Genomic DNA, 21744 nt, shown 5'->3' with positions numbered 1-21744 from the left:
ACCCATCTTAGCAAAGAGGGTCAGACAAGGACCATAAAGTAACTCCCCAACCCCTTTGGGGCCAAAAGCTCCTCCATGTCAGGGGAGGAGGGGGGCACAAGAAACGGCAGGGCAGAGTGAAGAACTTGTGGTTTTCAGTTCTGTGACAAAGAACATGCTGCTCATTTCCAGTCCCACCAGTATGATAGGTTTAATCAAATACTCTTTACAAGGAGGGAAAGGAAAAAAAAAAAAAAAAAAATAAGGCAAGGTACAGATTAGAAAACACTGGGCCAGACTGATTCCCTCGATACTGTTGAGTAGTATAAATCAGTGGTGCAACCCATTTCAGTGGTGCCGGTTTCCTGAGCTGAACCACAAACCTCTTGGTCCAGTTCTGCTTATGGATTTTATGCAGAGCTGCGAGACACATTGCTCAATCCCACTCTCCCTCCACCCCAAGTCATCTGCAGATGTATTGGTCCCGAAGGCCACTACCCGAAATTTCCATCAACTTTTCCGAAAAATAAGAGCCCAGTAACCAGCACCATCTTTTAAGAAGCTATGAGCAAAACCAGGGATGCAGCGACAGAAGCAACAGACATTGGTTAGTCAAGTGGCTGAGTTTTATTTAATCCCAAACTTGTGCTATAAGGAAAGATGAAACACAGCCCATTCTGTGTTGCAATTAATCCCAAAGGTTAATTTTGTTGTGGGCACATTGTAAACAAAGGGGATATTTATTTCAGAGTCCAAGTACGTCGCAACAGAGGGAAGGCAAAGGGAAGGGCGGTTTGCACTGTGGATTAAGAGAAGGCTGCAAGACCTGGCGAAGCCCGTGCTGACAGATTCCCTTATTAAAAAGTGTAGCCTTGTGGAAGGCCTGCCATTGACGGCTCTGACGCGGCCGAACTTCAGAAAACCAGGCACAATTGGAAGACTGTGCTGTGGCAGGGACAGTGGGGCTAAGGGGCACTTCTAATTTGTCAAAGTTGTATCTAATTCCACTGAACAAAGTTCGCAAAGAGAGATGAGCAGAATCCACAAATGATTGCTCATTCACCAAGCCCTGATGGAAAGATAGGCCAGCACACAGCTTGGGCTTTGTAGAGTAACCTGAGCTGCTCCAATCAACTTTGGATAATTCTGCCTTGTGGGCATAACAGTTTTCCTTGTTTCTTCTTTAATAGGATTATTCCTCACAATATTAAAAAGATAACATCAGTGCCTTTCAGTGTCCCCATAAACTATTTCTAGGTATATGAATGGATGCTTCAGGTGGTTTTGTTACTACTTCTGATGCAGACTTATGGGAAGTAAAGATCTAAGAGAAGAATTTGATTCAAGTCTGACATTTGTTCTGTAAATAAACTAAAATCTCCAACCTCCTTTTAAGAGAGATCCTCAAAACTGACACAGTAAGAACAAAAAAGAAGAAAATTACCGTGTTGACCATGACTGCGAGCCAACCCCTGGATTCACTCCACTGATGAGAAAATCTTTCCAAATACAGCCAAACCGCAATACAGCTATATTTACAGTTAGAAGAGGCTTTCCATTTACAACAACGCATGTTGGATCAGGTCTTCAAATAGCCAGTTCTCAGGTGAGAAAGATAATTAATGCATATTAAAAAAAATTATCTCCCTAAATTAAAATAGAAGACATAATATATTCTGTCACAGCTTAATGGTATTTTCAGAAGACAAGAAGAAAGAAGGCAAACACCTTCACCACCCCTTTCCTCTCCAAGGAAAAAGAGAATTTATTACAAAAAAGTATCACAATATCATATTATATTGTCACCTAGGAACAAGCTCATTGCTGTCCTTGTACATTATTTTAAATGCCGTAGCCCTCACTGAAACTGTATGAAGGTAAGACTGACTAGAGCACGGATATCTTAATGCAGCAAATTAGGCAACCAAAATCAGCGTCCACTTTGAAACCATCAAAAACTGAACGGTTTTTAGCAACCTGACACTTCCATGAAATTAAGTGCTAGAGAGTTAAAAAACTTGCCCTAAAAGATTCTCTCAGCAGTGTTTTCAATTTACAAGGTACGTTATTGGGATAGTCTAATGCATTACTCTTCACTTCATTTAAAACCAAGCCACAGTGAGATGATCATTTGACTTTGAATTTGTCTACACCTGGATCTCATACAGATTGCTCTAACACAAATCTGGTGGTAGAAAATTACTGCTTACTGGGAGGCAGAACAAGTTTTGTCTGGAAATATGTTTCAGATCCCAGTGCTATTTACGGGTTTTCAGCAGCCTTGGAAGGCCCCGTATTCTCCCTACATCAAACAGACCACGGACTGGATTCCTGGGATGCTAACCCCATGAGGATGACATAACAGCATCTGCTTGATGCTACGATTCTGCTTAAAGGTGGTGCCCATATTTTTAAGTGTAGCTAGTAATTTCAGGTGTCTGTTTACTGGCTATTCAGCTTGGGATACTGTAAAGTTATCTGAATCTCATTATATATCACATAACCAATCTCATATAAGGAGTACCCATTAAACAACCCACAGTTTGAAGTACCCAAAATTATCACAAATTTGTTTTATATAGATATAGAAAGGTACATATAAAAAATATTTTTTTTTTTACTCTTTAATTATCTACATTGCCAGTAAGCCACTGGTAAAGTAAGCGAGATCATTGCTCCTCTAAAACTGACAGCCTAAAAAAAACCCACTCAGCAATAATCTTTTTTATTTATCAAATAGACCTCTAATAAAGGCTCCACGTTTGGCTAAGTCTTTGCACATACACACCCACAAAATCCTGCTGTCTGAAAGGGAAGGACAGCCCTGCTCCTTTCCTGCGCCAAAAGAGAATATATGTATTGTGGTGCTGGCTTGCTTTCTCTTCGCTAAAGTACTAGGGAAAATAAGGCTGAAAATCTGTTTGGGTTTTGTTTATTTTTAATAAATACATGAATTTTAAGGCCAGACAGGACCATTTATCATCTAGATAATCATTTGACCTTCTCTCTAATCTAGACAAAAAAAAAAAACCAAAAAAAAACCTACCACAGGGACTTCTTTCATTCAGAAAGTCTTCATTTAAATATTCCATCTATCACATCTCTTGGGAAATTCTTCCACTGATGATTTGGCTTCACTACTAAAAAGGTGCATCTTTTCTTTAGCCTAAATTTATCCATTTTACACATTCAACTAGTGGACCTTGCTGTGCTGCTTTCTCCTAAATCAATGACTTTTAGTTTGGAAAACAAAACCAAAAAGACTTAGACATTTTCTCCTGTGTAGGTGCGTGTAAACTCCTAAACTCTCCCTTGGAATAGTTTAGATCTTGCATTCTGCCTGACACATTACAAAACAACAAACAAAGCTGTTGAATTACTTTTCCAGGAACAAAGAGAAACACTTCTGTTGCCTTATGAAAGGGTATGTGGAAAAAAAATTGGCAGAACCCGAAAGACTCAGGACAGCATCACAGCACATAGCCTCTCCACCCTCCCTACCTCCACTGCACCTTTTACAGGTTTGACTGAAAAAAAAAAAAAATCTCTTAACTGTAAAGATAACCTAACCTTGTGCTTCACCCTTTGGCACTTGCCTGTTCATACTCTTTGACTTGTCCCCCTGGCATGGCATCCTGAAAACATCATGCAAAATTCTCTGTTGCAATTCAGCACAATTCTGACAAAGCTGACCGTGTAACACGGGCTTACGCCAGCTGAGGATCTGTTGCATTTCTGAGTACACTTCAGGTATCACAAGAGTGTTATTTGTGCAAGCTGGCACAAAGTATCAAATACCAGACTTTTCAAAATACAAGGAAACGAAGAACAGCACAGCTTTTAAGATTGTCGCTCTCGCCACAGTCTGGATATAAAAATCCAGATGTTTGCTGCTGTACCTAGGCACTCGGGAGCAGTTAGTGTATTGGGTTTCTCTCACAGGGGCCGCCAATATCTGTTCACCACTTACGGAGGCAGACGCACTGGGTTATATGTGAAAACCCTTCTGGTAGAACCACGCTTATGAGGCTTCAAATCATCAGAAGAAAATTTGTCAGGTAGTGGCTTGCTCCAGTCAGTTTTCATGAAAGCTCTTGGAGGCAGCTCAGAGGTTCGCAGCAGGGAGAGCAGCTTGCAGGCTATGGAGCATCTCCTTAAACAAGAGGTGGAAATGAGAGGTTAGCAAGCTGAGGTCTTTACTTTGGGTGGAATTGAGTCTCAAGTGGAATTTGAGAGCTTAGCCACAATCTGTCCATATGCAAATAAGATATATTTTCATTTGCTCTGAAGCAATTTCCACAGCTCCCAGGATCTTTTCAGATAGTCTTTCATGTCTTGACCTGACACCTCCAGCCAAAAGTCAAGTTTTCTATGGGAAGGACTCAAGGCCACATTCATACCACATTTTTAGGTGCAGGGAATCTGCTGATTAAGATACTGGTGAAAATGCTCTCATCTTTCTAACACCTTCCATCATTAAATTCGAGACCACCGTAAGATGTGAATAAAACTATATAATGGTTTTGTTATCATTACTCTCCCTGTCCTTGCCCCCATTAGGCTGCATAATAAAGAAAGTAAGTCACATTCACTTTTCGTTTACACACACATTTTTGGCAAACTCATTTCCAGGTTTTCGACACATTTTTTTCTTCAGCAGAACTAAGGTTTGCTTCAGTTTTATTTTCTGGTATTGCTTGTTACTTGTTTACAATGAAAACTTTTCATTAAATGTTATATTGCCTTTGCATTTTTTTTCAAAGGTCTTGTTTTCGTTACAGCTGTTTGAAAACCTGGCTGTTCTTTTAATTTTATGTCGGTAAACTACGTAGATTACCTTGAAAATAACCTTGATCCTATTTTCAATGTCAGCAAATGCTTCTGATCATATTCACAAGTCCTATAATACTGTTTAAGGAATTCTGCTGTATTGTTATAACACATTTGTCATGTAGGGTCATGCTATAGTGATCTCTCGGACACCCATATCCTGTAGGGTTTAACTATCAGGAGAGAAACCTTCAACCTGAATCTGGATTCAGTGAAGCAGGAAAACAGCACAGGGGCAACAGGCGAACTCAACCCGCATGTGCAAAAAGACAGGATGCTGTCTTATTCCAGTTTAGGTGGGTTTTTTAGGTTTGCCGTGTGGGATTTTTTTTTTAGGATGCAAGTAACTTTATGATACCTGTCTTTCCTCCAACTGTTATTCTCCACAAAAGCCACAACAACTAAAGTACTTTCTGTACTTTCATTTCAAAATGACATCTTCTCACAAAAATGAATCTATTACTGCTCTCTATTAAAAATTGATTCCTAATGCAAAAAACACTTCAGATATTTTTTAAGCATTTTCTAAAAGCATATTTTTCCTGCTACAAATGGTAATACTTAAAGACAAAAATAAGGAAGTCTCAACAGCAGTAAGAACCAGTGAGTGGTCTGTTTCCATTGCAGGAAAGGGGCTGCCTCTTCTGATCCAAGAAATCATTGTATCTGGGTAGCAACATCATCAATGTCAGTATATCTACACTTAGCAAGAAAGAGCACAGCCGGCTGCCCACATTGCTGCCATGTGAATGACGGCATCCACCCTGGGTAGAGTTCCTGGAGCTACTCACTTGTAGCTTGCAAGTAGTAGGGCCACGCTCATGTGGCACCTGGCCAGGGCTTGGCCATATGTCTCAGCAAAACGAACCACCGCATCCACAGTCCTTCACAGCAATATTGCTTTTGCTTTGGAGGGATCTGCTAGCTCAGGAGTCCGAGCTGCTTTCCGTTACCCAGCGTGGACACACCCAGTGGGAAAATGAGAACTCTTCAAGGTGAGGAAGATGTCTTCTACAGGCTCTGAAAAGTACCAGGTGCTTCCTTGGGCTCTGTAAAACCAATCAAGTATAATAATGAATGAATCATATTAAAGGTGTTGAAAATGTTGTACTGGAAGACAAATCTCTGCTGTCTCTTTGCACCCACGCAGACTCAGAGAAGTCTCTGTATTTTAGCTCAAATGCAGAGACATTCTTTTTCTTTTAAGCACCATCCACTTTAAAAAGGAGAATGAGAGGTTCTGCCATTTCTTGAAGACGCAGCAGCACTAGTCAAAAGGGACAGTGATACAGAGAGACATTTATGGAAGTCGCTGGGACGATCATAATTTCACAGGCATGCTTGAAAAGCTCTTTTTGGGCAGACGTAAAAGAGCCCACTGAGTCCTTTTAAAGGTTTTACACAAAGAAACCAATCAGTTTTCTAGCACTGTAGTGAAATTAGAGTCCATATTGCTTCTGCTGAAATTTCTTTATAAACAGTAGCTGTCCATTTATTTATTGGGCTTTTGTAATTGACTTGGGAAACACAGGCCCTCCAGAGAGTTCACAACAAGGTAGAAGTGTCACATGGTAAGCACGGTGGTTTTAACACGATGTGCAATATTTTCTTGATTTGAAGAGAATTCTGATTTTATGAGGGCTAGCCTTGTTTTTCCTTACACTGAGTAAAGTCATTTCAATGGAGAAATTTCTTTTTTATGCTCCTCCACTACTTAATATGCATTGAACAGCTGTACTCTATGGTTTCTGATGAAAGAGGAGTCAGGTATCATCTTAACACTTCACAGCCAATATTGCTGCCGCTGGAACAGAGCCCAATCCTCTCACCTTCACTCTCCTAAATAAACCTTACTTCATACATTAGACATTAGGCAGAAGAGGCAGGAATAAAGCCTCCTCGAGGTCACTAGGATTACTCAGCAGAAAGAGGATTACTTGAAGAAATGCTGCACCGTGGAAGCATCAATTCTTAACTAACGGTGGAGTCAGTTACCAACAGAACGGGCTTGAAGAGATATTTAATCCACGCACAATGCAGGATTCATCAGCTGAAAGCTGATAATGTTTCATGTCGAAGGTGCACACCACAGCCTGGTGATGACTCAGTAAGCAGGTGTCTTTCTGCACAGTAGCTGAGACACCTAAAAAATCCTTAGCTTCTGCTTCAAATAAATAAAGTTGTTTGGTCCCTCGACTGCAAAGACAAACACGTAGCTTAAGAACACTCATGCCTAACTTTACAGGCAGAATGGACCCCCCAGGAGAGGTGTGGAGTCCGCTGGGAGTTGTGGGAGAGGTGTGAATTCATTTTACTGGTGTGTTAGCTCTGAAACCTAACTATGCCCATTTAAATGCCACCATCATCAACACTCATTGCTGATCGAGTCCTGCAAAGAAGACATGAAGATTTGCACAACCTGCCATCACAGGCAGGTCGTTATGGCATTGAGACAGAGCAAAACTTGCAGAATACAGCTGTCATGCTGGCTTTCAGCAGGTTAGTGTTTACACAAAAATATGAAAGAAAGTTAACACCCTCGATAAAAACGAATCCACTGCTCCTATTCAAAGAGCTGTAACCTGAACACCCCCAACCACCACCCCTCCGCTCCGATCTACTGGAAGAAATCATGAAGGAGCAGAGGTATTTCTTGTTCATTACTGTTATCCACGTTCTTGCCACAGAGGTCAACCTGCTACTCTGCTGAGTGCATCACTCTGTGGTTCCACCCCATTGCAGCCAAAGCAAAAAGCATCTGCCTGCTAATTTTGGGATATTTCTCCCACAGACAGTGTGCTGTCTGCCAAGCGACTACAGGTCGTGTCCAGGACATCAGTTTTGAACTTGAGAGACTTCCATCCTGTCAAATGCAGGTATTACCCTTCTCTTAGTCACCAGTCCTACAGTAATGATTTGAGGCAACGGGACTAACAGCCAGGCTCATGGATACCTGGGTGGGGGGCACTCCCATGGGTGTCGTTAAGGCCCTCCAATTCTCCTCTTCAGGGCAAGCGCTGTCTTTTCTTCTCTATCTGTACGGCCACTAAATTCCTGGGGCCCAGATCTCAGTTAGTGTCTCTAGATATTTTTGTAATACAAATAATAAGTGAGAATAGTATGTTGTAACCTACAGTTTTGGTTCTTTTAACATGTAACATGAAGATGAAGAATGAGGCTTATATTTTACAGGATAAATACATATATGAATTTACCATTTCATCACACATCTCTACTGTAACTATTAAACACAGCTGCTGTGAACATTTCCTACTGCCTTGCAGTATTTTGCAGTAAATCAAAGTAATCTGCATTACAGTACCAGGTTTCAATGCAATCTCAAGGAATTTTTCAATTGCCTCTCTTGCATTTCAACCGAGATCATTTAGCTGAAATTATGAAACACACATTAGCGATTAATGCTTCCAAGATTCCACATTACTGTCAAATCACTAATACATTACCTTTCATAATCTAATTTGTTCACACACTAAAATACACAGAACATGCAGAGCTTAGCAAATGGCCTTCTAAAATGTCACAATTTTTTTTTAATTATTCCTTAAAGGGAAAAGAAACACCCCTGCAAGCATCTAGAAAATTTGTATCAGCATCCTCACTTTGGGCGGCCTTCTTTCTGCCTTTCGTGCATCAGCTTCAGGGCCTGACAAGGGATACAGCTGTGTACACCACACTGCTACTGGTGAGACACTGTGAACCTTCACCAAGCCACCAAGCACTTGCTGTGCACCAAGAGCATCTCTTGTGGTGAAGCATGAAGGAATCTTAATAGATGGGAGCGATCCACCAGCTAGAAAAGGTTGATCAGAACTGCCACACACCCCAATTTTTTGGGGAGGGAGGTAGAAAAACAACTAGATGCTTACTTTTCATTTGTAAAGCAGTCAGCATTTCCAGTTTAAACTACAATACCTTTCAGCACACCAAGGTTTGGGCTATTGAGCAGCTGGGGAGAAGGAGGGCTGAGGAAGGAAATACGGTTTTTAAAAAACACAACACAGAAGCCCTACAGAGTGAGTATCTGGTAACTACTGAGACATTTCTCCCTCTTTTCTTCCAAAGAAGAACAGGTCATAAACCTGTTTTTTAGAAGTGCAACAGCAGCACCACACAGTATGACAGAAGTGAGGGAGTACAGGTGAAATTCAGCAAGAGTTTCACTTTCAGCAGGATCAGGACTTCCTCTCTGAACTCTGCCTATCAGCTGATATTTCTTCATAGACTGGCCAATGAATAAAATCAGGTTATCAAGTTGGCTCTAAAGAGCAGAGGGGGGAAGAAAGGATGACCGACCAGCGACTTCAGACATCCTCCTCCCAGCTTTTCAGCTGCATGGAGGCAGGTGCGCCCTAGGCAGGCCCTGAGGAGCACAGAGGAGGGACATCTGCTTAGATGCATGAGATTTGTCAGGAGGAGAGGGACTCAGAGTGATGAGAAAGGTGTTGACACCTGCGTAAGGGACATGAGAAATGGACAGAAGACAGAAATATGGTTGAATGAAGAATACACAAGAGGGAAAAGTATACACTTCGATGAAGAACAGAACAGGGAGAAAAAAAAAACTAACCTTGGGAGAGGAGAAGAAAACCACAGGGCCTGGCTATTCAGCAGATTGTCCGATGTAACAAAATGTTGGCAAAAGAGGTTACAGAAGATGAAATGAAGGAGAGAGCTTGGGGACCAGGGGTTAACAGGGTCTCATGGCTAACACAAAGAAAATAGCACAGACAAAGCATTTTCTCTTGTTCAGCACAGGTGTGATCAGCAGGCTCTTCTTACACTTCCCCAGACAAGCTAAAATCTACAGTCATTCTACTCATCATAAAAAAAAAATTATAAAGGCACATTTGTGTAAAAGCTCTGACATCATTTGATGAAAGCTCAAACCCTCTGCTTGAAATGCTCCAAAGGTCTCCTGAAACCTCAGCCTCCTCAAGATCTTCCCCCCTCCCCCATTACCCTGCAGATCAACCATAGGAGCAGTCCCTCCTCTTTTCCCGGTCTCTGGGAGCACAGGCCTGTCCGTCTCTAACACATGGGGGCCATCTTTCAGCTCTTGCTCAGATGATGGCAGAAAAAGTTGACTTATGGCATTTCAGTAGCCCAAGCTGTGCTGGCTTTGGAAAATCGGGGGGGGGGGGGGGGGGGGCGGGGGATATATAGCTGGAAGTGACTTGACTCGCATTTCTGAATTAAAATCTGAAAAGCAATGTTTAAGACTTCCCAAGGTATGCGTTGCTTGCTGTACACGGCACTCAATGTAAAGTCTTGCGCGAGAAGTTTGTCTTCAGCATAAAACATCACAACAAAAACAAACAAAAAACAACCAACCAACCTCAAAAACTTGGCTATATTCCTGCCTCTGCCACAGGCTGTTTTGACCCTGGCTCTCACCACCCACATGTAAATAAGCTTTAACACTGCTCTGCAAATATAACCATCATTGCTGGGGCAGCATTCTGACACTTCAGTGCTATGATGCAACGGGGGGTTTTTTTGTTTTGTTTTTTTTTTACTGACTAGCAAAGTTGTACTTTCATATACCATGTTTCATCCCAGTGTAACTGCTTCATTTCTGTTAACAGTTCAGACTGATCCAAGCGATGTCTGCGCTCAACTGCTCTCACAGCCCTGGCATGCTGAAGTGTCCTCTCTCCCCATGTATCATCCAGAATCCTCTCGCTAACGTGATTTATCACTTCAGTTGGTTAAAGTAACAAATATAAAATGGAGGCCCCAACACCCCTCATCTTTGTGCCCATCCTCCCTCATTCTGTAATCAAACACCAGGACTATAAATGACTACTTAAACAAGGAGGAGCAGACAACATACGCTGTGGAAAAAGAGACTGGCCCAGGCTGTCAGCTGGTACAGATTAGCGCACACTGAGCCAGGTCTGTGTGCAGGATCGGGTCCTCAAACCTCCGCTTAACGACTTCACTCAGTCTCTGACCTCAGCCGTACCGAGTACAAACAAAACCTGCACTAAAGACGGTGAAATATTGTGCCAAACTGACATCGCTGCAGGACAGAGAGGTACATGACAGCAAGGGATAACACAAGCCAGCCTGTAGGAAATAAGCAACTGTCAGCACTCACATACGAGTGATAAAGATATATATTTTTAAGTGTGTATTTACACAATCTCAGATATCAGAAGTTGGAGCTAGCCACATCATGCTGGCTTCACAGTCACTGCAAGGGGAATAAAAGCAAAATGCTCTTTCCTACGGAGAGAAGGCAGCAGTATAAAAACACATGCAGCCTTTTATTAGCTGAATCATCCTTGCTGTAGCTGGCCATCCCCTGACCTAGGGATTTTTGTACCTCATGTTTTCGAGGAGATAATTTTCACAGCATACCTCAGCTTCTTAGAATGCTCTCAGAGAGCAAAGTCAATCCTAGGTCACTCTTCCAGTGTAGTTTCCTTTGTACTAAATCCTACTTTCAAGAAAATTCTTGCCATGGTTCAGTGGTATTTAACCTATCATATAATATCCAGGTTTACTGTGTTAGAAGAAGCAGAACAGTATTAAGCTTTTCCCACAAGCCTGTGATTGCATTTGACCCAGTAACCTGTATTAGATTAACATTTATTCTACAACTCCGCAGCAAGCCTTGGACCTGGCTGAGCAGCAGTTTATAGAGGACACTAACCATTTTTACAAGTGGAGCAGGAAAAGGGAATTGAATCTGAGGGAGTAATTCCAAGCAAGTATGTTGCTGCAGCGGTTAAATTGTTTATACGAGGAGTTGGGGAATTACATCTGACTGACCTCTCTTTTTATCTGCTTAAAAGACAAAGTGCAGGTCTCCATGGCAAGTGCTAACTCCTGGGGAATGCAGTATAAAAATGCATCATGGCAATAGAGCCTCAATACCCACCAAGGAGGGAGACCTTCAAAGGAATGTAAGCAAGTTAAAATCACCAGGATTAGAAAGGTTTTCACGTTAGCCAGCCTACAAGCAGGTTCATAAGCATTCCTGCTCACAAACCAGCCACTCTCCTACACTTGCCAGACAAGTTGGGGGCAGGGGTGGGGGGCGGTGAGGGGGGTGTTGCTATTTATTTATTTATTTAGCTTTGCATTAACCTTAGCCTCATGCTAGTTTAGCCAGAATAGGATTGTTATTGTCAGCATTTAGAACAGAGAGGGCCAAATCCTACGCGCCACTGATTGAATAAATCCTCCGAGGACTTTAGTTCATACAATTGAAACAGCTTCTAAACACTATTGAAAACAGGCTGCGTCTTAAAAAAAAAAAAAGGCATTAAAATCTGGCGGGAAAAACCCTGGAAAGGTTAGGCTACAGCAGGAAATACACAGGTCTCCTCCATTTATAAACGCACAGGGTCAGAAGCTGGGCAAGAGGATTAGCACAACCAAATTCCATTTCATGTGAAGTTTCCAACATATCTAAATTTATTCTGCTTATTATCATCATCTTACCTGCCTCTTCTCCCACCAGTACTACACAACTAGTAGATAAGTAAGAGATATGTTAACCAAAAAAAAAACAAAACCAAAACCCAAAACACATTAGAAAAGGAATTAAGTGAACTTCTAATTCACACCCTTTCCTCCAAGTCAAAAAACCACTCAGTTTCTTGCAAAATGCAAGTATGCTCCCTGAAAACAATGATGCATCTGAAGCAATACAAACTCAATCTAGGATTTTCGAAGTTCAGCATTTAGAAATGAGAGAAGGGAGGGAAAAGAAAAAGTCCATCATCAGCACAATTTGGATTCATTCAGTCACTCTATGAGCCTCTCCTGAATGCAGTGAGAGGAATTTATTAACCGAACTCCAATCTTTACAAGTGGCAGAGAGCTAGACAAGAACAGGATGCTCAAAGAAAGTGGTTTTTTCCCCCCCTCCCACACCAGAGGACAGATCTTCAGCTTGTGCAGGTTGGTTTGACTCCCAATTGCGCTGCTGCTTTGCAGCACGCAGAAATTGTGCTGAGGAAGATCCTATAAACAGAAGAATCCAGCAGGGAGCTTCTCTGGGGTCAAACTTACTAGGATGGCACATGGAAAGCTACTGGCTTGGTGTGGTTTTGTAGGGACACAGATGGGCACTCTTTGAAGTGTGCGATCGTAAGTCGAAACAAGTGAAATACCACTTAAAGGCAGGGGAAGGCACATGTGCTGGAATTGTGTGCAAACCTTGCATCATTTTTCTGTTTCTCTAAGCCAGAGCACAAGATTTCCAGGAAGGCTGTAAATCCCAGATCCCAAGGAATTCAGAAAGGATATAAATTGTGACCTGTTTACGAGACATTTGCCTCTACTTGGTAAGGCTGTTTAGACTCAGCAGCACAACCCGTTTTGACCCCATTCTATTTAGGAATCGTGCCAATTAAAGGGTGATGAACGCTCGCTCTCACACCGCGATCAACAGGTGCAATTCTGTAGCCGTCAGTGCTGTGCAGTTATGCGGCGCTGGAGCGGCTGTCCCTCCCGCGAGTATTCCTACCCCATCACATCAAGGGCAGGTAGAACCTGGAGGCTAATCCTGTAAACCTGTTACTCCTCACCCAAAAGGAATTGAGGATTTGGCCTGGGCTTTTCAAACCATTTTATTCAGAACAACAGAAGGAGAAAGGAGGGGAAGAGGGGATTGGGAAGAAAAGCAATGCCTAAGAGCACCTGGGAGATGTTTTAAAGACAGTAATGGAACAGGCCTAGGTCTTGGATAAGAGCGGAATCTGCCCTCCGGATGCCACCTACAAACAGGCTCGAGCACATTGATGAAACTGTTCAGCTGAAGCAATTCCTGTCAATACAATGAGCACTGGGTGGAAAGAACAGTGTATACAAATGGCCTACTTTAAAGCCTCTGTGCAAGGAAGAGAAAACAGAATATTTTTAAACAACAGAACCAGGCAGTAAGCCCTATGCAGTCTCCCTCCTTACTTCAAAAAAATCCCATCTTGCTCTTCCTCTTCCCATGCTGGGCACTCAGCACAGTCCAGCTTCCAGGAGCAGATGTGAATGGAGGGAGCCGGTTTTAGCTGACTGCGTGGGTTGTGCATCCTTAGTCTCTGCCTGGGCACGGGATGGCTCACGGGCCACCTCTACCTTCAGCTGCTTTCCGTTTTTCACTGTGCTGGCCACTGAGCAGCAATATTTGCCCGGACCTTGCAGAAAAGTGACTTTCCCAAAAAATAAATTAAAAAAAAAATTACGAGAGGAAGATGACAATAGAGAAGAGTCTCACTGAGAGGGAGCTGTCTTTTTTCCACAGCACGTCCTGCTGTGGAAATGCTGCTTAAGTGGCAAAATGTCATTCTCTCTCACTACATGCATTCAAGGGCTGATCCTGACCCTGTGAGGCTGATGCCAAACTTGCCATTGCACCACTGGGCCCTGAATGATGGATGTATTGTGGTGGTGATGGATGCAAATCACCATCCTGGAAACGAGTGGAAGAAATTGGTTCTGATTTAGCCTGTTCAGCATTAGTGGGAGTCGTAAAGCATCAGGAGAGTGCTCCTGTATACAGTGTGGGGGATTTAAAGTTCCTGCTAGAGAAAATGTGCTCAGGTAGGGCCATTTAGCAGTAGTCAGTAGCATTAATTACCTGTGTAAGACACAATATGGCATCAATGCAGCCTTTGGATTCTGTACCCCTCATTAACTGTTTCCCCATTAACCTTGACTGGAATCACATTCTAAGTCTAAGTAGTAAGATTTTTCTTTTTATTTGCGAGCATCCCCATTTCATCCTTGAAGCTTCTCAAATTCTTATTCATTGTAAATGGTCCTGCTTGTAATAAAGTGCTAGTGGAAGTATTTACTGTTTGCTGCTTAATTTTGTCCTCATGGAAGTCGACGGATGCCAGCTCCAACAGTAGTTAATATACCTTTGAGCACATGCTGTGACCTTTCTCCAACTCATGCCTGACTTCATTCTCAGATCTCATTAAACAGGAGAAATTATCCTCTGAAAGAGCAAAACCAGAAATGTGCAGATTTGCTGCAGAGCTACAGAGGACAGCTTGATTTAAAATGCACCGTGGTAAAGGGGAGGGAAGGCGGTGGGGGGAAAGCAAGATCCTTCTCATACTCAGGCTAACAGTCATATAAAAATAAAGCCGCACTAGAAAGAAGCAGCTTAGAGAGCCACTGTGTTTGAGTTCTTTTAGTCTTGTTTCTTGGACGTTTCTGGTGTTTGCTCTTGCTAATGCAAGCGATCTGAATGGAGGAGCTTGGCCGCTAGGACGCCAGGAATTTTATACTTGCGCTCTGGCTCAAACACTGCACTGTTTGGAGATGCCTCTTGCGTGTTTAGCACCGGAGGGCCTAAGTTCGCATGTGGGCACAATACACTACTCATATGGCTCCCCTCTTCTCCTATTGCAGAGCTTTATTCTCTATTGTCTGCTGTGGAAGCAAACACCCAAGCAACCCTGTTTGTCTAAAACCCAGCCAGGCAACTCTCCAACATTTTCCCCTTTCAGTGACTATATAGTGGTAGCAAGACACTATTTATGCATTGTCTCCCTAAAGCCTTCTAAACCAAAATTATGGTTTAGTTGCTGAAAGTTGAGTGTGCCTTGGCTGAGAGACAACTATGGGCATTCCAGCACAAGGGGGGGGGGGGGGGGGGGAAATAATGTTCCACAATATAGCAGCCTGAGAGAGCCCACAGGAGGGCAGCGAAAGCAATCAGAGATCCAGAAAACATGGTCTTGGGCTGGGGGGAGTGGACCAGGGTGGGAGGGACATTAAAAGACTTGGAATGCATAGTCCACAGGAGACCACGGGGAGAGGCAATGACTGTCCTGAAATATGCCAAAGCCTGCTGCAAAGAAGAAAATAATAAACTCTCTTCTATCTCCTCTGAGGATAAGGCAAGAAATCAAGGGGTTAAGTTGCAGCAAGGGAGATCCAGGCTTGTCCTTAGGAAAGGCTTTCTAGCAGTAAGAAGAGTTTGGCAAAGATTGCCTGAGGAAGGGTGTTGAATTTCTGTTATGGGAGGTTTTTAAGAACAGGTTTGCTGCATATCTGTCAAGGAGGGTTAGATCTAGTTGATCCTGCCTTGGGGAAAGAGACAGGCTAAATAACTTATTGTCCTTTCTAGCCCCATTTGCTAGGGTTCAATATATCTTGCTGGACCAATATCAGTAAGCTAGGCAGAATTAAAAAAAAAAAAAACAAACAAAAAAAACACACAAACAAAAGCTTAAGTGTCTACACTGGCAGCCTTGTAAATTCTTTACAGGTAGAAAAAGTTTAGTAACACATAAGTGAGAAACTTATTCTACAGATCCGGACCTGGAAGTCCAGATGAGCCTTGATCCTGCAGCAGGCAGGAGGCAACCAGATTGTGAACCACGCTGGGCTGCTTAGATTTGACCAGCGCTGGGTGGCAATACCCCTCCCCAATTTCAGATTTCAGGCCCCAGCAAGTCTGCAGTAAGACAATAAGAAAAACGGTGCTGCCCTTGGAAGATTTCCTTCACAAAGAGAGGAGTATTTGTCACTACCTCTAAATTCAAGCGTAGCTGTAACAAAGGGCGTAAGAACAAATGCTAAAAGCTGGAGAACCCAAACCTAGCTGGTAGCACTTATCAATGCATGGAAAGGAAAATCCTAGCAACTCTCACCAAACCCACAAATCAGCGCAAGTTCCTTAGATACTACTAAGATGGCGTGACCGCATGCAAGCTAAATGCATCAGATGTATCCACCGTAACAGTGAGTCTGTGTTCCTTCCTATTTGCTGAATAAGAGGGTTTTTGTGGTGCTTTTTTTATTTTTTTAATCACTTTTGCTTCCTGCCAAATAAAAGTGGAAAGCTTTGAAGTATTTGCAAGCCACTGGTACAGGTAAGTATACAGCTCTGAACGCTTCCAGTCTCCTACATTTGAAACTTGACTCATGGTTTTCCAACAACAATGCCAAGGGAATCATTTGGTAATTTTAGCTGGCTCAGAAATACCAGAGGTTTGTATTTTTAAATACAGATGGGAAATTTCATATTGTGCCCTTTCGATACCACTAGCTTTTACCTTTTATTTAAAAATGGTCTACTTGGCAGTGTGGTGGTTTTCTCCTTTACCATTCTGTCTGTTTCTAGTGCTCCTAGATTTCTTGCCTCTCCACAGAATACCTACAAAATACATATATTCTCCCATGCTACCTCTGAAATATGGTACTCATGTTCAACCCTGGCAAACAGAAGGAGCTTGAGTATAAACAGCTAAATAAAGGCTGTAATATCTAACTTGGCTTGATGTTTTTGTCACACAAAACCAGCCAAGTATATTTTCATTTCCAGATCTTTCGGCCGCTGCCTGTATTTGATAAACTTGTTCTCCTATAACATTGGGACTTTATAGATGGAGAGTCTGGACCATCTCCATTTTTACTCAAGAGGCGAGTGCAGTTACGAGCAGGTAACTATTGCGTTGTTAGAGTATTCACCGCAGTCTCATGTCCTCTTCATTGCTGATAAGCAGGAGAATATCCATGAAGAAAACAAATAGCAACATAACATGCTCATATTCTAAGAAGCACGGGGGGGGGGGGGGGGGGAATGAAAAGTATCACAGAAATAAAAAAAAGAAAAAAAAAAAAAAAAAGACCAGTGGCAGAAGTTACATGTAAAAAGTGACCTCTGTCAAGTCATCTCAAAAAAGAGGCAGAAAGGTGTCTACTTGGCTGTATTTCTGTGAAGCAATAGCTACATCCAGTGGTCACTGGAGCTAACTGACACAGGGTCCTTCCTAAGCTCTGAAGAGACCTGGGATTTTGAGGGGAGGGCAAAGGTGAGGAGTATTTTGTTTTTTGATGCAACAGCCTCTGTTTCTATCCTCAGGCCTGTCCCATCCCCATACAGTTCTGGTTTAACTACAGAAGACAGGCCTAACTCTATGAACTGTGATAATAATGTATTCTGTTCCTAATCACTCTTTCGCAGGGGAAAAATCAATTCTGATTTTAACAGCCCTTCAGCATGCCTTAAAATAAATTATTTGCCGGTATTACATATACCAGTTCAGAGGAACCTGGTTGTTGCTTATTGACAGTTCCCTGTTCTGCAGGGGAGTTTGCTACATCCATTCAACTCTGCTACTAAAACACCTCCCAAAAGCAGCCTTTGCAACACTTGCAATACCTAAAAGAAAACAAGAGGAAAGGCTACTTTCAGCACAGCAGGGGCAGCCTGTGCAGAGAGCACCAGGTCAGAGCAGGAGTCATTTCTGCACAGCCATGTACCTAGGTGCGCAAAAGGAAAGAGCAAGCGCCTGAGGGCAGCCTTGTCTGAGCAGCAGCACAGCCAGGTAGCAACAGGATCCAGCTACACTAAAAAGACAATGGAGTGAGAGACATCATCTTGCTCTGCCTATGCAGCATTTCCCCAAGATGCCACTTTCCAATCCAACCACAAGGCCAAGGGCCTGTTCCTACGTTCAGCACAGCAGATCTGCCCTGCAGCACCTCAGCAGAATGACCCAACAGCCAGTGGTGACATCCTCCCATCTTTCCCGCAGCTGCTTTTGTATATTTAGCTTGCCAAGTTGAGAGAGGTATGTAAAGTCACTATTTCGCAACATTTCCCAGCATGACAAACATAGATGCTTCTTAGATTCAGCCTGCAGTGCCCATCAGAAAAGTGCAATACATGTGTTTCAAGAGGAGGAGTATGCACTTCTGCTTAACAATTCAAGTAGCCAGGGCAGTCTACTGTGCATAAGGATTATTTTTTCTGTCTGTTAGCTCCCATGTGGGAAAGTCCTATGGGATTTAATTGAAAAGAAGGTCTTTTCTATAGAACTAGTTAATCATATTCATTCTTCCTCCAGAATTCTGCAGAAGAGTTAAAAAAAAAATTAAGAGAATTGTCTCCCTCTAATCATTAGACCACTCTAATTTCAATTAATTCAAATTTAAGTTGCATGGAGGTTTCATCCTCCTTGCACACTGTGAAACACTTTCATAAAGAATGGAGCAAGTCTCATGGCTGTACATGAAACACTGTCCGCCATCCTTCTGCTGGAAAAAGAAGAAGAAAAAGCTGTATTCTGTCACGTTTCTTGCACACAGCTTTTTCTCCTACATGCTTTGATGCACCAGCAAAGGCAAACAGGCCTCAAGGCCGCAAGACAGTTAACTAACTCTTTGAGCATCAACAGCAGCAGAGCTTTCTACAGTTTTGCTGAAATGCTATGAAGTCCAGAGATGGTAGAAGGACAGAGAGAGGAAGGGAGAAGCAAGGTGTCGTAGGAGGAAGTACATGTATCAACTGCTGTTTGAGTACACGCTGCTAAGCAAAGTCTGCTACGGCATCAGCTAGTGACACACAGGGGTCCAGTCCGTCAGCTGTACAACTGGACAGGTGAAGGCTCAGGTTTTGGAGGCTAACCGCATTAGCGGTCCCTTTTCACACAGTCATGCAGATGAGTGGCTTTTGTGAGACCTGTGGTTTAGCCCAAAGAGAGCGTATCGCGTTCAGTGTGGGAGGAACGGCTGGGGGCAGGAACGAGAGTATATGAGGACAGAGGAGGCAAACCCCAACCTACCTCAGGTTGTATAGCCCAAGACAGCACCATTGCTTCTTCCTGACTTCTTTTGCCTGAGCTTAGGCATTTAATATAACTCACTGCATTAACAAGAAATCACTGGAAGATTTTTAGGAGCTAAATACAGATTCTTAAAATGGATCAGAAGTATCTGTGGCTATTTCTGCTCAGTCATTCCACAGAAGATCACTTTTATAACATTAAGTGTAAAAACATCCCTATTATGCAAAACTGTTACCTCTCCTCAGCTCAAGCAGCAGCTGCACGTGATTTTTCAGTACCGAACATGCAGGTGTAGCACACTGAAAACATTTTGCCAAAGGGTGCTGCCTCCACATGCCCTTCCCTCACTCCAGTCCCCAGCTTTCCTTCACATGCATTTCCCCTCCCACCTCCAGAAGAACCAAACAAAAAAATCAATGGTAAAGCAGCAGGAGACAGAAATTTTGTGTGTATAAATCCAAACAGCACATAGCATAGGGACAGAGGAAAAGCCCTGAGCCACGTGAGGGCGAAAGGCAAGCCAAGCCCCAGGAGCCGGCTTTCATGCTCATACCTGATCTCCAGAGCACAAGAATCAGCATTTATGCACAGGCTCCAAATTTCACAGCTGCGCTACCCCTTCCACCAATGCAAAGTGCACTAAGGGAGGCACACAAAGCATCATCTTTCTTTCTCCATCCTCTCCCAAGGGAGGAGAAGAGCGTGGTCCCCATCCACCAGTTGCTATTATTATTTCTTTTTGTGCTTGGTCTGATTTGCCCACTTGGGGATACTTACAAGCCTGAAGAACAAAGCAAAGATGGCACTCTCTTCCTAGTCTCTGTGTGTTTCCTATGTCTGCCTGCCTGGTGCTGTTAGGAACTGAAAAGGCTTCAAAAGTTTTAAAATACCCATGATACCATCAAGCCAAAACATTTAAGGAATCTAAATAAACCTCTAAGGTTCCCAACATCAGCTTTGTAGTTGTGCCAGCCACGGGCTGCCAGCAAAGCCAGTCTTCATCAAAATCAGAAGAGCTGGAATCAACATTTGCTGGGGGGGGGGGTGGGCGGGTGGAATTAAACCCAGTGTTAACTGTTAATGTATCTGCCTTCAATAAATAATGTCAAAAGGATACAGCTGAGTAGTTCTAGGAAAATGGAAAGTTGTTGTTTTGCCTATTACAGAGTGCTCAAAACCACAACACCAAGAAATTTTTCAACAAGCAAACATATTTCACAGTATCTGGAAAATATAAGGGCTTGAGAGCCAAGGTGGTGTTAAGTGGAGATAGATGCACTCACAGAACTTGAGAATCTGCCTCAAAGTCACCTTTGCGGGGCAGCTGGGGATGAGGACCAGAAATCAATATTGGGGCTATAACTAAACTTCGGACTTCCCAAGTGGGACCCCTTTTTTTCTTAAAACAAAAAAAAAAAACCAAACAAAAACAAAACCAAAAGAATATAGCTCTAGAAGACATTAGCTGCTGGCACAGTATTGTCACCCTTGTACAGAGGAAGCAGTGGACGCTACTAAAGTTGGGCTACAGCCAAATTAACTTGACAACACACAAGAAAGTGACTATGCCCTCCCAAAATGCTCATGCCGATACTGCTGTATCCCTTCCCAACAGAAGACAAATGCCCTGATGTTAGCTTTATCTGGATGCATTTATTTGAGAAAATAAGCAGGCTGTGGTTAGTTTGTTTTCTTAATATTTGATTTAGTCAGACGTGGCTACAAAGAAAATGCAGGACTTTAAAAACGCTGAAAGTTTCTGTATTTATATGGCATCAGACAGACTACAAAGGTCACTCAGCTGTCAAGATTTTGCCATTCCTGATTTTAAAAGACACTCTCCTGAGGAACATACTGGTTTTCATGCAAATGGAGGCAATGCTAGATCCTTCCTCTTAACAGAAGGGGCAATTTTGGGCAAAGCGAGATACTTCAGCAGGTAGAAACTTCCCTGGACAGGACTGCGGGGAAAGAAATCTGGATCGGTAGGGTTGCCAACTAATAGGATTCTTACCAGGAAGGAAGTTTTCAATACTTGGCCTTTTTTCTGATGTTTTAAATCACCAAAATGAGGTGGTTACATGATAACTTAACCATTTTAGAAGATGTTTCCAGCTGCCAGCACCACAGAGACAAGGCTGAACACCAGAAACAAACGTGTTCTGAAAGCACAACCCAATATTCAAAAGCACCACGAACTACCTGCTCCACTTGTATTTTGCCACAGCCCAACTCTGAGTTTTGATTGTATGAAGCTGAGTAATACCAGCTATATTTGATTCAAAAATGCTGCAGTTTTAACATTTTCAGTTAGTCCCAAGAGCCAATTAAAAAAAAAAAAAATCCAGTATTGTACCTGGGAGCACTTTCAACA

Source organism: Nipponia nippon, unplaced genomic scaffold (genome assembly GCF_047370975.1).
Source record: "Nipponia nippon isolate SJK-2023a ecotype South Korea unplaced genomic scaffold, ASM4737097v1 scaffold_4, whole genome shotgun sequence".
Lineage (NCBI taxonomy): Eukaryota > Metazoa > Chordata > Aves > Pelecaniformes > Threskiornithidae > Nipponia > Nipponia nippon.
Note: the sequence above shows the minus strand (reverse complement) of the source record.